General features: G+C 37.2%; 1 protein-coding gene across 2 annotated transcripts in view; it reads left to right on the forward strand.

Moving 5' to 3' along the window:
- The first annotated feature begins 4,153 nt into the window (after nt 1-4,153).
- sema5bb (sema domain, seven thrombospondin repeats (type 1 and type 1-like), transmembrane domain (TM) and short cytoplasmic domain, (semaphorin) 5Bb) overlaps nt 4,154-16,634 on the forward strand; it is a 54,553-nt gene continuing 42,072 nt past the window's right edge. For both annotated transcript variants that reach the window (XM_027143442.2, XM_047813835.1), the window contains exon 1: nt 4,154-4,241. The gene's annotated coding sequence lies outside the window, so the exon portion shown is untranslated. The remainder of the gene's footprint in view (nt 4,242-16,634) is intronic.

The following is a 16,634-nucleotide window of genomic DNA, read 5'->3' on the forward strand; positions in this document are numbered from 1 at the left end:
TGTGCTCTGACTACAGCCATTAATCACAGCTGCTCTGCACGCACAGGAGCATTAAGAGAAGAGATGACATCCCATAATATTAATAAGCTGATTAAGGTTTTCCAAAAGATGATAGAAAGAAATGTCAAGTCTTCCAGTTTGTGTCACGAGTCAAGATAGAAGAGAAAGACAGAGTAAGAAAAAATGTAGGGAAGAGAAAAGAAGTAACAGATAAAACGACAGAAAGGAGAAGTGAGATAAAAGGAGACAGAGAGAGAGAGAGAGAGAGAGAGAGAGAGAGAGAGAGAGAGAGAGAGAGAGAGAGAGATGGACATTATGTTTGTATCTTTAAGTAAGAACATTATTATTATATATGACTGTATCATCATCTTCACATGACATTTAATGGCTCCACTAATTGCTCCATAAGGCTTTCGTGGCAATGTTTGTAGACTTATATGTAGAATATTAGTCAATCATTTAAAAGTTATATAATTTATATATATAGTTTTACACAATTTCAATATTGCGAGCTTCATGAGATATAATCATAATGAAGTCCAAGTTTTAACTCTACATGTTGTAGAGTGCACAGAGTTTACTAGGGGTGAATATTTATGCAAGCCACTGTATTATATCCTAACAAAAAATATCCCAAACATGAGATTTCACTTTTTAACCACGTCTTATGAATTAAAGCCAGCTGCCCTATGTGATAAACGACTCGAGTAAAGTTCACATGAGAATAAAAACATATGATTTTTGTTTTAAAAATTTATTTGTGAAGTGTTTAAAAATGACAAGCGTAAAATCCATACATGATCATTGGCTCATGCACATGCGAAACCTTTATGTAAGGACATTTTTTGTTTTTATTTTTACCATTTAACTATGCCTCATTTTCATAATATATCATAATGAGTCCTTGATAAAAGAGAAAACTTCATTAGTGTGCGACATGTTGCATATTTAGGGCTTTCATTAAAAGAGTCTGTACAGATAAATAAATGTAAATTAGCACAGATGTTTACAGATGTGCTGATTTTTTTGTATTTTGCAACTGGACTGAAATGACTCTCTCTCTCTCTCTCTCTCTCTCTCTCTCTCTCTCTCTCTCTCTCTCTCTCTCTCTCTCTCTCTCTCTCTGTGTGTGTGTGTTTCCCCCTCTCTTCATCTCTCCATTTCTCTCTCCCCAACTTTCTCTCAAACTCTCTCTATTTCTGGGTCTATTTCTCTTAACCCCTTCAATCTCTCACTCTATCTATCTATCCCCCCACCCCCCGAATTTCTCACCCTCTCTCTATCTCTAACTCTCTGACACATGTCAGGTTTTAAATGTGTGATGTCTCCCAGTTTTATTTATTCTGACTGCTACAATTTTATCCTGCATAATTCTGTAGGAGATTTTTTTTTCCACCATTACATGTCGAGCTTGTTTTTACAGCTCAGCGGTTCACTGAACAAACCTGAAGTGAGGTACAGTAACCACACGCCAAGCACACGCCAAACACACTGAGCTATTTGATGTTGGATTGGCCAGGTGGAGAGCTGATGTACATCTGGCCACCATTTGTGCTCTGCTCTGCTCAACTCGTACTGTAAAGGAGTTTAAACACACACACACACACACACACACACACACACACACACACACACACACACACACACACACACACACACACACACACACACACACAGCCTGTACAGAGTGAGTGTAATGGATGAGGGCTTGTTGGCCTCTCGGATCTCAGCAGGGCGGAGTGAAGAATTCATGCATTATGCAATCACACCATCAGGACAGCCAAACATGCAGAAGAAATTTTCTCAAGATGGTCATTTAACTTTTCTGTTATTACAACTTTACAGTCTGAACTTGAAGTGATCAGACCCATCCGACATTGCGAGAAACTGTAGCCTCTGTAGTGCCTCAAACTGTAAACAAGAGAAAAAACGTGCACTACATCACTGGCACATCACTAACAATCACGCCAGGAGGTGTGTATTATATATACTCACCTTTCAATCATATTTCCTGTAAATCCCCTTGTAGGGAAATGTTACTTCAGGTCAGGGGTCATCAACTGGTGAGCTCTGCATGGATCCAGATTCCTCTCTTGAATTTCTGTCATGCTGCAGAAGTGCGGATAAACATTTAAGACACATAAATGCCTTTCAGTTCAGTGACTCTAGTTTTCTAAACACAAACCAGCTCGGCTTCTGTAGCAGATACTCTGTTGTTGTTTATCCAGTCTCATGCTTTTATGTCAATTATTTAGTTTAAGGCAGCTCATAAGATCAGACTCACTATTGGGCTAAATACATTAAAGCAGAAAGAAAATCATTATTTTGACATAGTATCTTGTTGCTGTGTTAGTATGCCATTATTTTAAAATGATATCTTGTTATTGTCTTATTTGTTCAATATTTTGACATAGTATCTCATTAATGTGTTAATATATCCTTATTTGTACGAATTGTTCCAATCTAAATCCTTATTTTGACTTACTACCTTTGTATTTTGATTTACTCCGTACAACTGAGGTGCCCTTGAGCAAGGCTGCGAACCCCCCAACTGCTCCCCGGGTGCCGCAGCATAAATGGCTGCCCACTGCTCTGAGTGTGTGTTCATGGTGTGTGTGTGTTCACTGCTGTGTGTGTGTTCACTGCTGTGTGTGCACTTTGGATGGGTTAAATGCAAAGAACAAATTCTGAGCATGGGTCACCGTACTCCATATGTCACGTCACTTTCACTTTCACTTTCTTTCACTACTATATGGGGGAAGTCGTGGCCTAATGGTTAGAGAGTCTGACTCCTAACCTTAAGGTTGTGGGTTCAAGGCCAGCCACGACTGAGATGCCCTTGAGCAAGGCACTGAACCCCCCCCCCCCCCCAACTGCTCACCGGGCGCCACAGCATAAATGGCTGCCTACTGCTCTGTGTGTGTTCACTGCTGTGTGTGTGCGCACTTTCGATGGGTTAAACGCAGAGAACAAATTCTGAGTATGGGTCACCGTACTTAGCCGTATGTCACGTCACTTCACTTTACTGTACTACACAATACTAAGTACACTGTAACATCTTATCTACACCTAATAGAGTATAAGTTTGCCTTATCTACAGCCAGTGTTTTATATATGTGAAACCTGCGGGTATTATTTAGCGAAGGAACACTGAATGGACAATGTGAAAACATCCATGAAAGCAGGTCATCGTTTCTTCCCTGTCAATCACAGTGACACTAACCAATCACGGGTGTCTGTGAGCTCATGTATGTGGAAGAGGGTAGACGGCCTTTTCCTTCCAGTGTGTTTCGCTACAGTGCACAACATTTAATAAATAAATTACAGAGGAAAGTGGTGGGAACGGTTAAATCAATACAAGCAACAAATTAATGTTGAGTTAAAGAGAAAAAGAAGTGAAAAAGGCTGATAGAGTCAGGGTAGATATGTGTATCAAAAGTGTAATCAACAGACAATCAATTTTTAAAGAAGAAAGAAGTTTCTATGCATATCAATGTTTTCAGTTTCAAGTTGCAGCTCTTTATAATAATAATAATAATAATAATAATAATAATAATAATAATAAAAACACACTCATGTCTCTTAAAGTTTCTCACAGACCCTTTAAGGGTTCCTTTATCTTCAGCTCTATTTCCCTGTTTCGTTCTTTCTCTTTAATCTGGTCTTAATTTAACGCTCAGTGTTCATTTAACTTTGACAATTTTTCATCCAAAGAATTATAACAGTTTACACTTTTGCAGAATTTAATTTCTCTTTATTATTTTTTTAGCATGGTGGAGAAAAACCTAATATAATTGCATAGAATTGCTAGAGAAACAGAATAAGCTGTGTGTAGGGCATCTAAATATTTTATACATTTCATACATTTTTCATCCATCATTCATGAAGAGGTTATTACTCATCATAACCTCCATAGAACCTCTTGCTCGTGTGTATTTAATGACTGTCAGAAGGAACTATTACAGCACAAAGAGGTAGACACGCGTTTATTTCTCCTGAGTGTAAACAAACCCTAAGCGATTATTAAAATTAAACGATGGCTTGAGATGAAACTGAAGAAAAGGTGGTTTAAATCAGTTTTCCTGGTGCATAGGGTGCATTTTTGTCTCTTACCCCCTCTTGCAGAACGTTTGGTTTGACCCTGTTCGGAGGCGGGAGCGCGCGCTGGCGTCGGGAACGCGCGGAGTTCGCATGACTCTGTTGCGCAAGGATTGCGCCGAGCTCCGAAACCCTTCATACAGGTAATTTATATATTTTATACAATTCATCTCATTCCCACAGGCAAGGGCGCACTTTATCTGTGTTAAAGGTTTATTTCTCAAGCTTTGCCAACTTTCTAAAGGCTTAATCGGTTTGTAAAGATCCACATGTAACATGAAGGAAGTTTGGAAACTGGAGATTATAATCGTTTCCATTAATATTTGCGCGCGTCATGTAAAATGGTGCTTTGGTTTATGTGTATATATTCATATGTTTATTTGTATTGCACACACACTCCTGAGTGTAGAGCATGTAGGATGTTCTGTGTACCAGAAGTATTTCTGTTTTATTATACACACCTCCTCCACTTTATTAGGAACACGTGTACACCTGTACTGTTGTTATAGCATCATAATCAGCCAATTGTGTGTGTGTTTGTGTGTGTGTGAGAGAGAGAGACACACACACAGAGAGAGAGAGAGAGAGAGAGAGAGACAGACAGACAGACAGCGAGAGATAGAGACAGACAGAGAGAGAGATACAGAGATGTAGAGAGAAAGATACAGAGATAGAGTGTGTGTGTGTGAGAGAGCGAGAGAGAGCGAAGGACAATAACCAGGGACAGGACAGAACTGACAGAAAGGCTACCGTAGCTCAAATAATCATCTTTTACATCCGTGGTGAGTAGAAAATCATCTCACAACACAACCTATCAGTGCTTGAGTGCATCAGTGCATCAGGTTTTCCATTTGCCATGAACAGGACTAGGATGCTACAGTGGGCAGTCAAGTGGACAGGGGAGGATTGTAAAAAGATCAGGTAAAGTTTTTAAAATCTGTTACAGTCCAGCTTCAGTATTTTACAGACGCTTGGTCCTATGACGGACTGGCGTCCAAATCCTGAGGCTGAAAACTGCCTTACACAAAGTGTTCCATGAATTAGACCCAGATTCATCTGATAGCCAATGACCCCTAAAGAAACTGGACACAAGATTATCACAATCCACTAAAGCAAAAATAATGACAGGGAAAAGGTGTTTCTCTTATAACACTGTATGTTTCTTACATTGTAGAATTAGGCTTGTAGAGTCAGTATAAATGTCCCTGGGAATAAATCTAGATTATATTAGATTAATGGAAGGTGTTCAGACGCAGTCGAACGCACAATGTGATTTCTACTAGAAGTTTAGATGAGAAGTGATATGAACTACTGAGATTTAATGTTCGGTTCCTCTTATGACCGTTAGGTGGCAGCAGTGAGTCTTATCCTGACAAGTTGACCTGAAAACGTGTGATAGCAAGTTTCTAAAGAATTCCGAGTAAATTTATTATTTTTTTTTTTTATTGGTGTTTACTTTTATTTTCACTGTTTATTACGTAATTAAGCTTGGATTTAAACACAATTTTTTTAAAACTCTGTGATTTGGTTTGCTTTAAAAAGCTTTTATTTAGAACTATGATTATTATTATTATTATTATTATTATTATTATTATTATTATTATTATTATTGTTTTAATGTTTTTTATATTTTAATGTCATTTTGCACTTGGTGGAAATGTACAAATATTACACTTTAAGAAAAGAAAGAAAGCCTGAAAATCACATTTATGTCTTTATGAAAATTTTAATTTTGTAAAAAAAACTTAGAATTAAATAATCCACATTTAATACTCATGACTAAAATATGACAGGATAAAATGAAAAAGAATAGCGGATGAAACATCGGGATGAAAATAGAATGAATGTGAAAAAGATGTGTGAGAGGAGGGAGGGAGTGAGTGAAAGTGAGAGAAAGTGAGAGAAACCAAATAGAACTAGAAAAAAAACAATACAATAATATTAATTATGTGTAGGATTTTTTTCATTTTATCATTTAGTGTGTATCTGAACAGGGAATTACACATGACATTGAGCTGTTATAAAGTGTGTAGAAGTACGCTGAGTATGCGTATGTCTAATCTGAGTGACGTTGCTGATAGGAACAGATGCTCGTCTGTTCACTCTGTTTATATCTCGGTGACAATTTGCTCCTTATGCAGCTAAACTTTCACGCTGACTTCACGGTTCTTCTGAGTACAAACACTGCTGTGGAGAGATCTTACAAAAATATATTTTTATGGAAATTAGGTCGTTACAGAGCAAAAGTGGGCGTGTCTTAACTGGCAGACGTGAGTTTAGCAGGTAAGTTTACTGGATCTCTCACAGCTTCTGGATTTGGACTTGATCCTGAACTCGATTCACTGTCTGTATGGAGTTTTATGTTCATGTAGTTGTTCTCCACCTTGACAAGGATACAGTGCTTACTGAATATTATTGAAAATTATCCTGTTGTGTGTGTGTGTGTGTGTGTGTGTGTGTGAGAGAGAGAGAGAGAGAGAGAGAGAGAGAGAGAGAGAGAGAGAGAGAGAGAGAGACGTTTGTGCTGAAAGTTAAGTGATGCTGGTTGTTAGTGGAACTTGACAGTTTGTGTGTTCCCATTCCTCTGGACACAATTAAGAAAAAACTACTGGTAACTACTAATTTTTGAATAATTTCTGCCTATTCCTCCATAACACTTTAAAGAATGTCATTATGGTCTGATATGTGAGAAGTTCCAGGACAGGAAACAAAGATTTCATTTGCAGTTTTTATTTCCAGATAATACCCCTCAGAGATTTAACTCATAATAAAGTGTTTTACAGGAAGAAAGAAAAGGGAAGAGAAGGAAAGATTAAAAAGGAGAAGAAAAGAAAAAAGAGAATAATGCCATAAATAATGAGAAAGGAAAAAAATGTGAAGAAAAAAATGAAAGAAAGAAATAGAAGAGAAGAGAAGAGAAAATCCATGAAGAAACAGAAGAAAGAAAAAAGGAGACAAGAAGATGAACGAAGAAAAGAGAAGATACAAAGAGAAGAGAAAAGAAAGGAAGTGACTAAACAAGTAAAAAATAAGTAAAGAGAAAAGAAGAAAAGAAAGGAAAAGAAGGTAAGGGATGGAACAAAAGGGAAGAGAACAGAAAAAAAAAATATGGAAAAAGAAGATAAGAGGGGAGAAAGATGGAGAATGGAAGTAAAGAAAAAGGAAGAGAAGATAATAGAAAAAAGAGCAAACAAAGAAAAAAGACAGGAAGAAGGGATGAGTAAGAAAGGGAGAGAAAAAAATAAGAGAATGGAAAAGGGAGTAAAGGAAAAACTGATGGGTGAGAAATGAAAGCTTCACCCCGGCTATAAAGCATCCATTTTTTCTAGCAAATGATTGGACAGAGAAATAATTACATTCATGTTCTATCATTTTATATTACTACAGTCTGAGAGAAGACATGATAGAGATAGAATTTATTTAAAAATGTCTAATAAAAAAAACATCATTGTGACTAAAATCATCCTTTCCACCTGTAAATGTTTTGAGGAAAGATACTGTATAACCAAAAAAAGAAAAAGAAAGGGGAGAGAAAAGAAAGGACATACGCAAGAGAGAGAATATGGGGAAAAAGCATCAAAGACAAACTCTTCATTTCTCTGTTATTTATCTACTAAGCCCCACCCCTTTGGATTTGTTGTGCATGCTGAGACAAACTAGTGTGGGAAAAAACATCCATCGCAATTTATTTAATAAATATGGGTCTGTTTACTTTTATGAAATGTTCGTATTTGTCAGTGTGAACATGCTGGACACTTCTACAGCTCCAAATCTGCTGCTAAATGCTGACATTCAATTACACACACACACACACACACACACACACACACACACACACACACACACACACACACACACACACACACACACACACACACACACACACACACACACACACACACACACCTCTTTTCTGTGAGATGTTATACCATTTATCCCTCAACACATTAGCACATGAATCAGTTAATCATGCTAATCTTTCATGCTAATAGAATAGCATGAATCTGCTAGCCAGAAGTCGTGTCACGCTTCGTTTTTATCCAATCGACACACTAGCGGCACGGACTAAAATTGCCCCAGTGAAGAATTCACCTCATGGGGTCATGAATATTCACACATCTGAAGGATCTCCAGCTTTAGCATGTTGTTCGCTCTGCTTTTATTGTGTTAATAAGATGCTGGTCTGTAACTGGAGGTGGTACATTTATAATAAACTCAGTGTTAAACATGGGATTATAAAAAAAAAAAAAAAGAAAACAACAAGCTGCTGCTTTCTGTAAAAAAAGGGTGTAATACGATTCAGTCAGGCGAAGATACATTTTTGATGGCTTAGTGTTAATCTCATCTACAGAGACTCTGGTGTTACTGCAAGCTTTATTCTTTTTTAAGAAACATTTCATGAGGGCTTTGTATATAAAAAAATATAGGATAATTTAGCTATGTTTTGTTTTTTCTACATTCAATTTCAGCTCAAATGTTGCTGGTCTATCTATCTATCTATCTATCTATCTATCTATCTATCTATCTATCTATCTATCTATCTATCTATCTATCTATCTATCTATCTATCTATCTATCTATCTATCTATCTATCTATCTATCTATCTATCTATCTATCTATCTATCTATCTATCTATCCATACACACAAATATACTTAAGACTAGCATTAGGATATGTAAAGAATATAGTAAAATATGTTCACATGAGGGGACACGGTGGCTTAGTGGTTGGTACGTTTGCCTCACACCTTTAGGGTTGGGGGTTTGATTCCTGACTCCGCCTTGTGTGTGTAGAGTTTGCATGTTCTCCCCGTGCCTCGGGGGTTTCCTCCGGGTACTCCGGTTTTCTCCCCCGGTCCAAAGACATGCATGGTAGGTTGATTGGCATCTCTGGAAAATTGTCTGTAGTGTGTGAGTGAATGAGTGTGTGTGTGTGTGTGCCCTGCGATGGGTTGGCACTCCGTCCAGTGTGTATCCTGCCTTGATGCCCGATGACGCCTGAGATAGGCACAGGCTCCCCGTGACCCGAGAAGTGATAAGCAGTAGAAAAGGAATGAATGAATGTTCAAATGAGGGCAAACATACGTCCAGTTAAACATGCAACTGTCAATAGTTTTAATTTCTTACTAGTACAAATCAATTAGCTTCACAAGGTTTTGCTGTTACGAACCTGAAAAAGTTACATACATCTGGAAACCTGCCTTTAAGTTCCAAAAGTTTGTATTTGAATTAGCCTCTTGTCAGTTATTACATATATATATTCTCTTTTAATGTTATGTTCTTTTGTTTATTTTATGTCCAGTTATTTTCGTTCTGATTAACGTCCTGTTTCCACCGTCTTCTCATTCCTCTAATGTGGTCACCTGTCTCAAGTGTAATCCTTCATTCATTTGGTTATTTAAATATCTTGCTTGTGTCTCAAGTGGTCTCAAGTCTTATGCTGTTTTTCTTATGTGCTGAGTCTTGTTTCAAGTTCTCACCTCTTGTTTACATTGATTATTATAATCTGGTTTGTTGATGTCGGCTTGTGGTCTGACCCAGAGTTCTGACAATGATGTTCAGATTATCTGTAATAAATGCCATGCTGAGGATATGCACCTGCCCTCACCTGTGTTCATAAAACTTTTATTACACGGTAAAATGATCATCTTGTTGCTACAGAATGGAAAACAAGCTATATGAATAAATTATTAGTATGGCTTGTTTGTTTCTAGCTTTATGTCTGGCTTAAACTTGTTGCGCTCACTGAAATTTTTAAAGTTATAATAAAAAAATTGTATGGCAAAATAATACAGATGATACAAATTGGAAATTCATTGGTTGAAACTATAATTTTAGTGAATAGTTTCATAGTAAAGGTAACAACAATGTAGGTTTTACTGTAAAATTACAACATTTTCACAGCAACTATACAGTAGTCTTTTACAGACACAGTAGGCTGTATTCTACTAGTACTGTAAATGTTTTCCCAGAATTCCACAAAGCCTGCTGTATCTACCGACTGCATTTTCCTGTCGAAATCACAGAAACAGTGTAAAACCTTCAGTGGAGATCCGTTTTCAATGCAGTCATTAACCATTTTTTTCTTTTTACCCCAACGCTGCCTCTTACTGTAATGTCATACATCATCGCTTAGACAGGAATGCAAACGAAACACGCTCTGTGTTTTTGAGGAAAAGTGTGTGTGAAATATTTGAGAGCATGACTAATGTTCTTGTGGTAATGGTGGCTAAGGGACAAATCAATCCCAGATCTATTAGCGACGGCTGGCTGGTACATTTAAACCTCTGTGGGTGCAGGCCATGTATATTCATCATTAATCAGTTCCATAGCCAGGCTGTGTTTACAGATCATTAATTCAGCGTCTGTTGGAAAGCACCTTCAAACCATCATCATCATCATAGTTGTCCACTCACGGCTGAATTTTACACCGGTTGGCTAAGTACACTGCCAACATATCGCTAAATTTAGCTTTTAAAGTTACAGTGTTACAGAAGTGTACAGATCCGCTTTACTGTACACTAATTCATCAAAAAAATCATACTGACTCTTTTCGAATATTTTTTACTGGGTTCAGCAAAAGTTTCTCTCACTTAGAGCTAAGCACAGTATGAAAATTATACGAAGTCGCTTGATAGTGTGAATGCAGTGTAAGTTCTACGATTCAGTGGTATGTTTGTTTCAGTTAGTTTCAGGATTTACTTGAAACTAAATAATAATATTGATAATAATAATAATAATAATAATAATAATAATAATAATAATAATAATAAATATAAACTAATTATCATGACTATAATTTTCTTTAAAAATTAAAAGTCGTATTCTTTTTTTCATATAGCTCACAAGACAGAGATTTGCAAACATTTAAATGCCAAAGTTCAAATAGTTAAAATCAGCATGAATATTATACATCAATTCAAATATTTTACATCAATTCAAGAGCTTGATACTAATTCTCATATGGAGTACATAATTATCAACAATTTTTGCTTTAGCTGAGATAAAAATATATAAAGTCTCCTGTAGCAAAATGATGTTATAACTATTCACTAAATAGTGAAGAATAAACCTTTGTTTGCCAGATAGATATCACAGCAAAGTGGAACATATCCCATTTTCTAAGAACATTGAAGTCGGACATGTTATAGTGGCCCTGATGTAGAGAGGGTTACGGGTCTTGTGTTAGCTTCGGGGTGTTGGGGTTTGAACCCCTGACCTTCTGATCAGTAATCCAGAGCATTAACCATTGCATGACATCTGCTCAGTGAAGGCATTTTGCTGAATATCAAGTGCAGTGTTGAAAGCCCGCAATGCGCTGCAATGTCCAAACGAGAGACCAATTCATGTTATAAGGTCAGGTTAATGTGACAGGATGGCTGAGTGGTCTAAGACATAGTGCCTGAGTCACAGTCTTACATGGAGGTCTGGGTTTGAATCCTATTTCTGACATTGGATCCTTCCCTATGTGTTGTGATCATGTACAGTAGTCCATTATTTCATGTTGAAAGCAATCCTTTGAAATCTTTCTGCTGAGTTTGCAATCTTTATGGTATGTGGGTAGCGGAATGTTGTGAGTTCAAATCGTGGGTTCACGACTACAAGCTTCCACTACTGGGTGCTTGGGCAAGGCCCTTAACCCTCAATTGCTTACTTGTGTAAAAATGATAAAAAATAAAATTTAAGCATATACAGAGTAATGCATATATGGAGTAGTATATGGAGCCATTATAGACACTGCTATATGGATAGTTATGGTGGTCACTGCTACAGAGCCCTTCTTTCTAACTTCACTGATCATGTTATGGTCAGTAGGACACTAACGCCTCTGTGCGTGTGTTTGGGTGTGTGTGAGAGATCCATTTAGGGTCTGCGGTCAGGAAGTGGAGAAGCTTATTTATGTTTATGGTGTTTTGGTTTTAAAAAAAAGCCACAGTTGACCTCTCTATAACATTAACATGTCTCAGAGGCCACGCCCATGGCACTATGACTGACAGGCTTCAAAACCACATCTCCTTCCCTGGATCAGTCTGTGTAGCAGTGTCAATCTGTGTAATAGTGTCTGACTGATTATGTATGAAAAGCTATGGAAAAAGTATGTGTGGAGGGGGGGGGGTCTGAGGGACAGGGTGAGTACTAATTGAAGGGGAAACCTCAACTGTTTATGAATAAACACATGGACATATTTTTCCATGGCATATGTTGAAGCTCTGTGTGTGTTTCCATGTTTTGGCATACCTTCACATCTGTGTGTATTGTAGCACATGTTCATTTGCTCTCCTCTCTTCCTTTATGTTCTTGTAGAATGTGCGAGTGCCTGTCTGTTTGTGTGTGTGTAAGCTTGTGTTTATTTCTGCTATCAAATGAGCCCAAAACCTTTTAGAGATCTGATCAAAGCAAGCTGCAATGAACACGCATGCCATGTAATGACCATGCTAATTCATATGGACCACCTACTGTATGATTTTCCCTCCTTTTATTTTCCCATGGAGATTAAGGCTAAGTATCTGACTGGATGTTTTCTGCCCAAAGGCTAGAGCCGGTTAGATATTTGGACATTGTGTCCTGATATGCAACATTATGTCATACATCTGTGCAAGAAAACAAGATATTACCGTTGTTGCGAAAGTATTGTTCAGTAAGTGTCAGTATGACTCTCACTCACTCACTTAATATTCAACTCAGTTCAATGTTATGTATATAGGACCTTTAGGACACAAAGCAGCTTTACAGAAATAAGTAAACTCAGGTTGTAAATTATAAATTTAGCAATTGATCTTTAGAGAGCAAGTCAGAGGTGGCGGTGATGAGGAAAAACTCCCTATATAACTATAACTGTGTGCAATTGTGTACATTCGTTCTAGTTTTAAAATAAATCCTTTAAAATAACCTTCAAGTAATGAGAATTGAGGCATCATGACTGGGGAGTGGAAGGGGTCAGGATTACTGGTATATATCAGGGTGAAGTAAAGTTGAATCCATTTGGTTTGGATCTGGTGCCCATCAAAGGAACATAATTAAAGAAATCAGTGTTGAGTTGTAGGCCATCATCTGGGAGCCATTCATCATTTATTTGTTTTCATTAATTGCGTATGGATCTGGATCTTATCCTTGAATCAGTTCATCACAGGAAACCAAGCAAGCACATGTTTACACCATCCAACAACGTTTTACATCCCCGGAAGCCCTCGTGTCACCTTCTGGCTGTTGGGATGAAATTGGGGAAAAGGACTGAACCATAGACCCTGAAGATGTGAGATAGCAACTCTGCTTGCTATACCATCTTGAGATCAATGATTCATATATAATAGGCAATGGACCTTGAAGAAACCACTGAAACTGAATAAGTTGAGACATTTTTAATTTATGTAAAGTATGTACACTCCGGAAAAACTACGTCCTTTCTTTAGAGGTGGTTTTCTAAACTTTTTGTACATGTAAACTGTATCTTTTAAAAATAACAATTCAGTGATATTTGTATAGCGCTTTAACACAGGACACAAAGTGGCTTTACAGAAAATATTAAATATTTAAACTTTAGATTTTTTGTACATGTAGACAGTTTTTTCCATGGTATTTAAAGGTGCAGAATACCTTTAAATGCCTTTGTACCTTACATGATTCTGAAACATAAAACCATTAAAGTGACCAATACAAACGTTCAGATTAGCACCATCCTGCACCATGGAAAGGTTTTTCTGAGCGTGTACTAGAACTATGTCAAAAACATAAGGATAAGGCAAGAGCATAAGCACAGGATTTGCATGGTTTTATTTCTTATCCTTTCCATCTTGTGAGCAATAAGGAAAAGCAACAAGAATATAAATAAAACACTAAACTGTAATACCCTTGAGGAGTGGTATGGCTGTAAGTCACCACTGCCTTTGGTTTTAAAGCTGACAATAAAGAACACCTTGTGGTTAACAAGAAAACAAGCAATAAATCAAAGTGGGATGAAAACATAATTCATACTCATATCAAGCTATTTTGCTAGAACCTACAATGTCACTTGTGAGTAAATCTCACAGCATTTATTTTATTTGCTATAAAGTTATACACATCACCCTTCACCCTTGCCGCCCACACATGTCAGACATTCTGCATCCGAAACGCGTCCTTGACCGTTCCTGAGGAAGATGAATTATGCCTTGATTTAGGGCTGGGAAGGTTAGCTAAATGCCATAACGCCAGGCTGCTCCTGTCCTGCGCTTCACTGCGTCCGTGTCGTATTTTAATGATGCGTGGTGAGGGATATAAGCGCATAATTGCCATCATGTTTATGCTACCTGCTGGGTCAGCTTGGCCATCTTGCTTGACTTTTTTCCTGTCTGGCATTTACAGATGAAGACTGGCATCTCATTCTGTTGCTCGGACATGGACTAAGTGACACCGGGACATAGCTTTTAGTGCAACTGGAACATTGATTTCACACTGAGATTCATTTTATTATCCAAGCAGCATCTGCAATATTTTTACTGTGAATGATAGAACAATTTATGTCGCAGAGAAATACAGTTAATTCTTATTGCTTATCTGCTAAAAAGCTAAAACCAGGTGAGCTTTAGCTTTATTTTGGTTATCTCAGCCACTTTTGGTGCCTGAAGGCTAAAGAGTTGAAATAGTTATTTAAAAAGGATGCTGTATTTAGTCTTTTTATAGCTTAGGTTAAAAATAGGAGCTAACTAACTGCTTGCTAGCTAGGATAAAAAGTTTGTTAGCTAGATAATTATCCGTCAACGATTATATTGTTGTGTGGCTTTGTTTCATTTAAATTCTATACGTTCTGTGACACTGGATATACAACTTATTCAAGAACATTGTCCTACTTTTTGGGAAACTAGTACTAATACTAATATTCACTAGGGCTAAAATGACAGCGTAAGCTAATTGAAATTCTGTAATACTCAGAAACATCAGTGTTACATTGCAACTGTAGAATTTTTTGACTTTCAAAATATTCAAAGGTACAATAGACTCCACCCACACGATGTGGACCATCTGATATCTTTTGTACAATTTTCTGGAAACGACATTCAGAATGTAATCTATTTGCTTCTGTGTGCCGGGTTAAACACAAAAAAGTTTGTCTGATCACTGGATTAAAAAATATTTGAATGGAATTTAAACCTTCAGAGTTAAAGAGTTCTGTTTAAAGCATTTTAACAGTGAGAGGACAAGCAATTCTTCATGTCAATAAGAAAAGGTCTGAGGTCAATCTGTTAAGTTGCCTCTTCTTGTCAATGTAGGTGGCTCTTGGCCGTATTTATTGATGAAACATACCAGAAAATATACTAGGGTCTCTGGAGGTCTCGCTGATGAGACAAATATGGAATCTTCTTGGGAAAACTGTTCATGTTGTCCATGATGTATTAGACCATATTTGGTCATTTTGTGGTCATTAAGTGTTGAAAATATGCATTGCTCACTACTTAGCAAGCTAAAACCTTCTCAACATCTATGAGAACATTTTTCTAAAATCTGGTGCAGAACTTGTGAGTGTGAATTTACACTTGAAAGTGTACATTTATTAAAAAGGGGTAAGGGTTATAGAATCATACTTGAGGACGTGAGAAATGTTCAAAACTAGGCTAGTCTGGTCATGTGTTAAAATTGTTTTGCAAATCAGACCAAGCCCTTAATATGTTATTGTGGCAGCTCATTATAACCTATTGTCATGGTGCCACTAGCAATCTATTTATGTTAATCAATGTAAAATAATCATACAGACAAAATTAGAGTCCCACAGGCTAAACTGGAAAAACACTCGTGTTAGCTGTGGTAGCTTTTATCACACTGTCAGAACTTGCTGTGCATGTCTTTGACTGTAAAACAAAAGGAAATAAATAGCTGATGTCTATTATAGCTGATGTCTATTTTTTTTGCTAAAAATGGTACATTGAGACACATCTAAAAAGTGGGAAATTATTAATTAAAACTGAACAAATTTAAACCACATGTACACCATATGCTGTTAAATTCCTTTTTTTTTTAAGGTTTGCAGTGGCTTTAATTTGGTTACTGGTTTGTTGATGCTTGAGGAAATATAAAATTTCTTAGAAAAGGCAAACGAAATACAATACAAATAAAAATAATTAAGAAATGAGTCCTAAACTGATCCAGATTCAGACAGAGGCATTTGCACTGCTCTCTACTATATTTACATGGCAGACTCCTCTATCCATTTCTCCAGTTATCTCATTTATACAGCCAAGCAATTAAGGGTTAAGGGCCTTGCTCAGGGGCCCAGGAGTGGCAGTTTTTGACCCTAGGGTCACCTTATCCACTGATATACCTTATATTCTCTGTAGTTGTTTTAGCCAGCTTGCTGGCGAGTCGGTGTTGAAATGTAACCACAGAAGTGTGTAGTCATCTGTGCTCTGTAATACAGCCTCAGCTTCGCTCGTGCTATCTCATCTCATTTCTAGCTTGAGAGCAGATCAGTACTTCGGTCGTTCTCTGATCTTTTTGTCTGAAGGGGAAAAACGTCCTGCTGTTGTTTTTCTTCTTTGTGGCATGTCATGGCTGTTTTAAGATGA

Source organism: Tachysurus fulvidraco, chromosome 5 (genome assembly GCF_022655615.1).
Source record: "Tachysurus fulvidraco isolate hzauxx_2018 chromosome 5, HZAU_PFXX_2.0, whole genome shotgun sequence".
NCBI classification, from domain to species: domain Eukaryota; kingdom Metazoa; phylum Chordata; class Actinopteri; order Siluriformes; family Bagridae; genus Tachysurus; species Tachysurus fulvidraco.